The 9,591-nt window shown below is 49.0% G+C and overlaps 1 protein-coding gene across 1 annotated transcript in view; it reads right to left on the minus strand.

Moving 5' to 3' along the window:
* SLC26A5 (solute carrier family 26 member 5) overlaps positions 1-3,891 on the minus strand; it is a 72,955-nt gene extending 69,064 nt beyond the window's left edge. Inside the window, exon 1 of the mRNA XM_044280164.1 lies at positions 3,738-3,891. The gene's annotated coding sequence lies outside the window, so the exon portion shown is untranslated. The remainder of the gene's footprint in view (positions 1-3,737) is intronic.
* Positions 3,892-9,591: the final 5,700 nt, after the last annotated feature.

Consider the following 9,591-nt stretch of genomic DNA (forward strand, 5'->3'; position numbering starts at 1 on the left):
ACTCAGCTGAAAGACTTACAGAGTTTGTTGGGTTTATTGGCATTTGAATCAAGAATCATACCAGTTATACATGGTGATTAAAGGATTAAAATCTCCTCAAGCACACATTAGAGTTACTAAAGAGTTGAAAGATGAAAGATCACGTGATCCATGCGCTTGGGGCACCCTGACGTCACTCTGGAGCGCCCCGGGAGCCGCACGGACGGTAAGTATGCTGCTCCCCTGTTCCCCGCTACACTTTACCATGGCTGCCAGGACTTTAGCGTCCCGGCAGCCATGGTAACCATTCAGAAAAAGCTAAACGTCGGATCCGGCAATGCGCCGAAACGACGTTTAGCTTAAGTCCGGATCAATGCCTTTCAATGGGCATTAATTCCGGATCCGGACTTGCTGCAAGTCTTCAGGATTTTTGGCCGGAGCAAAAAGCGCAGCATGCTGCGGTATTTTCTCCGGCCAAAAAACGTTCCGTTCCGGAACTGAAGACATCCTGATGCATCCTGAACGGATTTCACTCCATTCAGAATGCATTAGGATAAAACTGATCAGGATTCTTCCGGCATAGAGCCCCGACGACGGAACTCTATGCCGGAAGAAAAGAACGCAGGTGTGAAAGAGCCCTTAGACATTTTCAATTCTGATGTACAAGATATGATAGATAAGGTTGAGGTTTTAATGGGGGGGGGGGGGGGACATGCAGGTTAATACCCTCATATCTGGTGGGTTAGTCACCCAGCTTTGCAGGGGGGACAATTGTGGATTTACTGATGCTTTAATGGTTATTTATTCATTAATTAATTAATTATTTATGGTTTTAGGATTATGTTATTTAACCCTTAATAAAAGGACCGTGGCCATTTTGTACCATAATACAGTTATTGTCATTATTTCACTATACGTTTTTAGATTTAATTTATTGCTCATATGGCACCATGATAGTGGGCACAAGGGCGTATGCCGGAGTCCCCACCATGGTGACATTGAGCATGTTGGGTGTTGTAGTTCTGTCACTGTTTTCCTCCTCCTTTCTTCCCCTTTCTGTGCTTTCCTGAGGTGAATTTAATGAAGGGCTTTGATTGGTGCATCGTTGCCTACCTGTTACTGGGGTACCTGTTTTCTGCCCCTCTTCTGATTGGCCAGTCAAGTTTTGAAGTATTTATAGAAGCGGTCAGCGGGTCTGGAGCTGAACCTGAAAGAAAGAAGACGCCGTCCTGCCCGCCCTCCCTTACAAAGTCGCGGTCCAAAATTAGAGGGGGGGGGGGGACAATTGTGAATTTACTGATGGTTTAATGGTTATTTATTAATGCCTTCTATGGGTGCCCAGGAGATCCAGCCCCTGGCTGGGTCTCCTAGGCAACCTGTTAGTGTGTGACTCAGTGTCATACACTAACAGGCAATACATTACAATACAGATGTATTGTAAAGCATTGCAGAGGGGATCAGACCCCCAAAAGTTGAAGTCCCAGAGTGGGACAGAAATAAAGTAAAAAAAAAAAAAAGAAAAAGGAAAAAAAAAAAAAAAAACGCCCCATTCCACAGATTTCATAATAAAAAATAAAAAAAGGAAAAACACACATATTAGGTATCGTCGCATCCGTAACGACTGGCTCTATAAATATATCACATGATCCACCCCGTCCGATAAACACCATAAATTATTTTTATAAAAACTGTCAAAAAAAAGCCATTTTTGTCACCTTACATCACAAAAAGTGCAACACCAAGCGATCAAAAAGGCGTATGTTGAGCAAAATGGTACCAATCAAACCGTCCCCTCATCCCGCAAAAAATTAGACCCTGCCTGAGACAATTAGTAAAAAAAAAAAAAAAAAACTATGACTCTGACAATGGAGACACTAAAATATTGTCACGTCCGTAATGATCTGCTCTCTAAAAATATCACATGACCTAACCCCTCAGGTGAAAGCTGTAAAAATAAATAAATAAAAACTAGGCCAAAATTTTAAAATTTTGGGTCACCTTGCCCCATAAAGTATAATAACGAATGATCAAAAAATCATATGTACCCAAAAATGGTACCAATAAAACTGGCACCTTATCCCCCAATTTCCAAAATGGGGTCACTTTTTTGGAGTTTCTACTGTAATCGTGCTTAAGGGGGGTTTCAAATGGTCCACTGAAGAAGGGGACATTTTAACCCCGAAACGCGTCCCCCCCCATTTGAATGCTAATGCACTATGATGACACGTAGAGATGAGCGAACTTCTGTTTTAAGTTCGGCGTCTAAAGTTCGGGTTTGGATTAGCGGAGAATCCCGATCTGGATTCCGACTTCCGTTGTGGTCCGTGGTAGCGGAATCAATAATCGGCCATTATTGATTCCGCTACCACGGACCACAACGGAAGTCGGAATCCATATCGGGAACCATATCGGGATTCTCCGCTAACCGGAAGCCGAACTTTAGACGCCGAACTTAAAACAGAAGTTCGCTCATCACTAATGACACGGTGAAAGACCAGTGCCGAACATCAGTTTGAAATTCCGCGAGAGGTGGCACCAACACGGAGTCCGTATTCAAACCGGCGGGCTCACGTGCAGCAATCCACCAGCGCGGCAAACAAACAGCTTGCAGGACATAAGGACAATACGCCATTGAGGCCCGCAGCTGTAGGACGGCAGAGGTCGAAACTCCCGGTAAGACTGTTTTGATAATTAAGTCGCTCAATCACTACAAGTCACAGCACTTAACTTTAACTTTAGCGGGATGCCGCTGTATATAGTGTGGGCAACACCGCGCTAGACACAGTTTGATTCAGTGACTCTTTTTCAATGGCCTAATGTCCAAGGTTGTAACCTTATGCAATATGGATATGGAAGACTTTGCTTTTGTGTTCTGCAGCCAATTGGAATGAGCATAGGAATTTGAACTTTTTCGCTACCATTACTGTCAGCATTGCTGTCATACCTGCTTATTGCTACTTCATAGACAAACGCTGCTACATATAACTTCCCCATACACGAACTGGGAACTATTTTTAATAATAGGATTTAATATACCATATTTAATGATTTAATGCTATCTTTTCCATAGGTGGTACCTATTCAACCGTACAACTTATTGAGACTTTTTGATTGCTATATAGGGGTTATCGGATATAATTACATATTTAAGCTGCACGTGTTTTTAGATATATCGTATGTTATTTTATCCAATTTTATTAAAGCGTGGTTACCTAAATATTCTCAGGTGTGCCCAGTTTTTATATTATCTTTCAAAGATATTCTGTAAAACATTAGTCTGTGGGGGAGATTTATCAAAACTGGTGTAAAGGAAAACTGGCTTATTTCGCCATAGCAACCAATCAGATTCAACCTTTCATTATGCAAAGGAGCTGTGAAAAATAAACGATGGAATCTGACTGGTTGCTATGGGCAACTAAACCTGTTTTCCTTTACACCAGTTTTGCTAAATCCCGCCTGTGTATGAATTGGGTGATATGCCAGTCCCTGTAAATAGCTGACAGTCTGAGTACAATTGTAGAATAACATAGGGTTCATGTCCTGCCTATAGGAAGACCCTGATAAAATACAGATGGCTGTTATCTGGGCTCCCACCTCACAGGGTGAGACATTTCCCTGCTGAACACAAGCCCTTATTTGTCTCTCCTGAAGAAGCAGTAAGTGGCCCTAGAGATGCCCTGACTAATGTCACAGCTCACTTCCCTGTTGAGGAATGGCAGATGGTGCAGGAGCAGACGAGACTGCTCCAGGTCACTTACCTCAGGCACTGGATGAGGGCTCTCCCCGTATAATGCTCTGCACAGGAGCTGCCGGTGTCTTCCACTAGTTACAATTTAACAGCAGCAGCAGCTATCTCACTTGTGACTTGGACAACTATCAGCTCCTTGAAATGTGAGCTGATGATAGGGCACCAGTACGCCTGTGTAACTAACAGCCTTCTCCCGAGGGCTGACGGCTAATGTAGTCGTCTGCTAGGAAAACATACAGCACAGTGCTGGCAGAAGAACTACACTGCCCATAATGCACTGCTGTGGTGTTAAAGGTTATGCTGTGAGCAGTCTACAGGCCCCGCCCTCGTTTCTAGTGTTATGCTCGACCACCAGTACGTGTGTGGCAGTGTCATCATAGTGACTAGGCAATGGGGTGGTGACAGGTTATCCTCGTCTATTTGGTTCTCCACTCTGCACCATCTGGAAGGAGAAAGGGGTTGAGGCTCAGGGAAGTCCTCAGGTGGACATGTCATATGCTGCTGTCCATGTAGGTGAGACTAGAGTAAAGGCTAAACACTATACTCCGCAAGGACCTCCTGACGTCACAAAATCACTTGACATCCCTAGGTCACGTGGGTCAGCAGCCAGCGCGCTCTGCTATCCCAGGCACTAGTAGGAAGGTCAGGGATGGCCGCTCCGCAGCGTCTGTAGCACTGAGAGGGGAGAGTCTGACGGTGCTGGAGAGGTGGATGTGACTGCTGGGGAGGGGCTGGGAATTGTATGCAGTGGGGCTGCTGTGTGAGATTATATGTTGGGGGGGGCTGCTGCGTGAGATTATATGTTGCGGGGCTGCTGTGTGAGATTATATGTTGGGGGGGTTGCTGTGTGAGATTATATGTTGGGGGGGGGGGGGGTTGCTGTGTGAGATTATATGTTGGGGGGGGGTTGCTGTGTGAGATTATATGTTGGGGGGGGGGGGTTGCTGTGTGAGATTATATGTTGGGGGGGGGGGTTGCTGTGTGAGATTATATGTTGGGGGGGGGGTTGCTGTGTGAGATTATATGTTGGGGGGGGCTGCTTTGTGAGATTATATGTTGGGGGGGGGTTGCTGTGTGAGATTATATGTATATGTTGGGGGGGGGCTGCTGTGTGAGATTATATGTTGGGGGGGGCTGCTGTGTGAGATTATATGTTGGGGGGGGGGGCTGCTGTGTGAGATTATATGTTGGGGGGGGCTGCTGTGTGAGATTATATGTTGGGGGGGGCTGCTGTGTGAGATTATATGTTGGGGGGGGCTGCTGTGTGAGATTATATGTTGGGGGGGGGGGCTGCTGTGTGAGATTATATGTTGGGGGGGCTGCTGTGTGAGATTATATGTTGGGGGGGGGCTGCTGTGTGAGATTATATGTTGGGGGGGGGGCTGCTGTGGGAGATTATATGTTGGTATGTTGGGGGGGCTGCTGTGTGAGATTATATGTTGGGGGGGCTGCTGTGTGAGATTATATGTTGGGGGGGCTGCTGTGGGAGATTATATGTTGGGGGGGCTGCTGTGTGAGATTATATGTTGGGGGGGGGGCTGCTGTGTGAGATTATATGTTGGGGGGGGCTGCTGTGTGAGATTATATGTTGGGGGGGGGCTGCTGTGGGAGATTATATGTTGGTATGTTGGGGGGGCTGCTGTGTGAGATTATATGTTGGGGGGGCTGCTGTGTGAGATTATATGTTGGGGGGGCTGCTGTGTGAGATTATATGTTGGGGGGGGCTGCTGTGTGAGATTATATACTGGGTGAAGGGAGCTGCTGTGTGAGATTATATGCTGGGGAGGGGCGGCTGCTGTGTAGGATTGTATGCTGGGGGGGGGGGGCAGCGGCTCCTGCCTGATTGAACCCTTACCCATAGTAAACTACAGAGATTGTATGCACAGAAATCCAGCATTTTATTAATATGCAAAGTCTCAGCATACAATCCCACACACGACTTCCCACCCACCTCTCAGCATAATTCCACAAGACATACATTCTCACACGGCAGCCCCCACCTCCATACAATTTCACGCAGCCCCCCCTCGATACAATCTTACACAGCAGCCCTCCCTTCATACAATCCCACACAGCAGCCCCCCTCCATACAATCCTACACAGCAGCCCCCCTCCATACAATCCCACACAGCAGCCCTCCTCCATACAATCTCACACATCCCCCCCCCTCCATACAATCCCACACAGCAGCCCTCCCTCCATACAATCCCACACAGCAGCCCCCCCTCCATTCAATCCCACACAGCAGCCCCCCCTCCATTCAATCCCACACAGCAACCCCCCCCTCCATTCAATCCCACACAGCAACCCCCCCTCCATTCAATCCCACACAGCAACCCCCCCTCCATACAATCCCACACAGCAGCCCCCCCCCTCCATACAATCCCACACAGCAGCCCCCCCCCTCCATACAATCCCACACAGCAGCCCCCCCCCCTCCATACAATCCCACACAGCAGCCCCCCCCCTCCATACAATCCCACACAGCAGCCCCCCCTCCATACAATCCCACACAGCAGCCCCCCCTCCATACAATCCCACACAGCAGCCCCCCCTCCATACAATCCCACACAGCAGCCCCCCCTCCATACAATCCCACACAGCAGCCCCCCCTCCATACAATCCCACACAGCAGCCCCCCCCTCCATACAATCCCACACAGCAGCCCCCCCTCCATACAATCCCACACAGCAGCCCCCCCCTCCATACAATCCCACACAGCAGCCCCCCCCTCCATACAATCCCACACAGCAGCCCCCCCCTCCATACAATCCCACACAGCAGCCCCCCCTCCATACAATCCCACACAGCAGCCCCCCCCTCCATACAATCCCACACAGCAGCCCCCCCTCCATACAATCCCACACAGCAGCCCCCCTCCATACAATCCCACACAGCAGCCCCCCCCTCCATACAATCCCACACAGCAGCCCCCCCCCCCTCCATACCATCCCACACAGCAGCCCCCCCCCCTCCATACCATCCCACACAGCAGCCCCCCCCTCCATACAATCCCACACAGCAGCCCCCCTTCCATACAATCCCACACAGCAGCCCCCCCCTCCATACAATCCCACACAGCAGCCCCCCCCCCTCCATACAATCCCACACAGCAGCCCCCCCCCTCCATACAATCCCACACAGCAGCCCCCCCCTCCATACAATCCCACACAGCAGCCCCCCCCTCCATACAATCCCACACAGCAGCCCCCCCCCCTCCATACAATCCCACACAGCAGCCCCCCTCCTCCATACAATCCCACACAGCAGCCCCCCCTCCATACAATCCCAGAAAAAAACTGAAGACTTGCCTGAATGCCGGATCCGGCATTTTTCCCTATAGGAATGTATTAGTGCCGGATCTGGTATTAAAAATACCAGAATGCCGGATCCGTCCTTCTGGTCTGCGTGTAAAAAGATACAAGACGGATCCGTCTGTCCACATGACAAGTGGAGAGGTGGATTCGTTCTTACAATGCATTTCTGAGATGGATCCGCATCCAGATGCGTCTCACAAATGCTTTCAATCACATCCAGATCGGCGGATCCGGCAGGTAGTTCCGACGACGAAGCTGCTTGCAGAATCACACTCCTGGAAGTGTGAAATTAGCCTTAGTGTTTGTGGGGTTTTTTTCCAAACACCCCCACAGCGGCACGACAGGAGGATACCCTGCCTCCCCAGGGACAGGAAACAACGTGGAGATCTTTAAATACTCCCCTCCCCTTACCTGCTCCAGTTGTTTCCTGTCCCTCTGGGAGCAAGACGTGGAGTTCTCTTCGCTGGTGGGATTTCTTTCGCCCATCAGCAGGATCGCCGGCAGGTCGTTAGGGGAGCAGGATCGCGGGACTGCGGTGCGGTTCTCCCTGTCTCCCAGGCACAAGTCCTCCGGTGGAGGCAGCCCCGGGCAGCGCTTCCTCGCTGATATCGCGAGAAGGAAGCCACAGGATCGCGGGTCACGTGAGCGGGAGCTCACAAGCGCGGGAGTTAGACGTCACTTCCCTGCGCAGATTTCAAAAAAACGGCGGGAATCGGCGGTGTCCTAAGAACAGCCTGCAGCATGTCGGCATCAGGAGAGGACGCAATGCGCAGACCCTCGGATCCTTCCAAGACCGGCAGCCCGGTAAGCTACCCTCCTCTGGAGGGAAATGAGGAATGTATATTGCCTGTGATTCACTGTGGGGTTTAGGTTTTCTGACCTTCTGCACTGGATAAGGGACTGTACCTCTCCCTTTCTACAGACTAGGCAGCCCCCCTTTTTTTTATTAAACAAATTTTCTGACTTATATCTAATATAGGTCAGGGAAATTCAGAAATCTGAGGCCCAGCGTGTCAAAAAGTGTTCCATTTGCAAAAAGGCCCTACCGTCAGGGTATAAAAAAGCCCTTTGTACCAAGTGTTTGGAAAAGATTGTGGCAGAAGAGTCTCCTTCCTTATTGGATAATATTAGAAATATTATTAAGGATGAAGTAAGCAGCGCTGTGGATCAAAGACTAGCTGCTACGTCCCAGAAGCCTTCTACTTCTATGGCTGAGATGCCTGCGACTTTAGAGGCGGAATATCAGGAAGTGGATCTTGATGAAGGGGAACTCTCAGAGTCTGAACCTCTTTCCTCTGAAGATGAGTCCGGGAAGCCTCTTTGTTCCATTGAGGAGACCGAAGTATTATTAAAGACCATTAGGGCAACTCTAAACCTAGAGGAGTCTAAACAGTCCAAAACTATACAAGATTTAATGTTTAAGGGCTTAGGAGAAAAAGGAAGAGGGTGTTCCCCCTCCACTCTAATATTACAAAGTTAATTAATAAGGAGTGGACCGATGTGGAAAAGAGACCAAGCGTATCTAGGGTCCTAAAAAGAAAATATCCCTTTGCTGAGGAAGATACGTCCTCTTGGGACAAAGTGTCCTAAGGTGGATGCCCCCGTAGCAAAGATTACAAAAAAGTCAGCCTTACCCTTTGAGGATTTAGGTCTCTTAAAAGACCCAATGGATAAGAGAAGCGAGGCCCTACTAAAAAAATCTTGGGAGGCTTCCATGTCCATCCTTAGACCTAGCGTGGCCGCTACATATACAGCCAGGTCCATGTCTATCTGGTTAAACCAGCTGGAGGAGCACCTAGTATCAGGAACCCCTAGAGAGGATATTTTAGCTTCTCTTCCAGTTCTTAAACAGGCGGCAAAATTTTTGGCCGATGCTTCGGTCGACTCTATTAAGTTAGCAGCCAGGTCAGCGGCCCTCTCAAACTCTACCAGAAGGGCAGTATGGCTTAGGTCCTGGTCAGGTGATGCGGCATCCAAAAACAAACTCTGCGGCATCCCCTGCGAAGGTGATAGGGTGTTCGGATCAGTACTGGACGACATCCTTGATAAAGCCACAGACAGAAAGAAGGGGTTTCCTTCGGAACAAAAGAATTTTCGTCAGAGACGGTTTTTTCCCACATCTAGGGGCAGACAGGACCAAAAGAGAAGGGATTTTTCCCCCCGGTGGCGTTCGGGAAGAGGAAGAGGTCGAGGGTTTTTATTCAACCCCTCTGACTCCTCCCAAAGGTCATCAAAGCAATGACGCCAGATGCAGGGTAGGAGGAAGGCTGAAGTACTTCCTTCCAGCCTGGTAGAATATCTCCAATTCCCCATGGGTTTTGGACGTAGTCTCCTCAGGCCTAAAGTTGGAGTTTTCCACTCTTCCCCAGGAGGTGTTCCACATCACCAAAAAAGCCGGTCCAGTCCAAGCTCTAATACTAGATCAGGTAAAAATCCTTTTACAAAAAGAAGCCATAGCGTCAGTTCCCCTAGCAGAACAGGGAACAGGTTATTATTCCCCCTTATTTTTAGTCAAAAAGCCGAACGGCTCATACAGAGCCATTATAA

The sequence above is a fragment of the Bufo gargarizans genome, chromosome 2 (assembly GCF_014858855.1).
Source record: "Bufo gargarizans isolate SCDJY-AF-19 chromosome 2, ASM1485885v1, whole genome shotgun sequence".
NCBI classification, from domain to species: domain Eukaryota; kingdom Metazoa; phylum Chordata; class Amphibia; order Anura; family Bufonidae; genus Bufo; species Bufo gargarizans.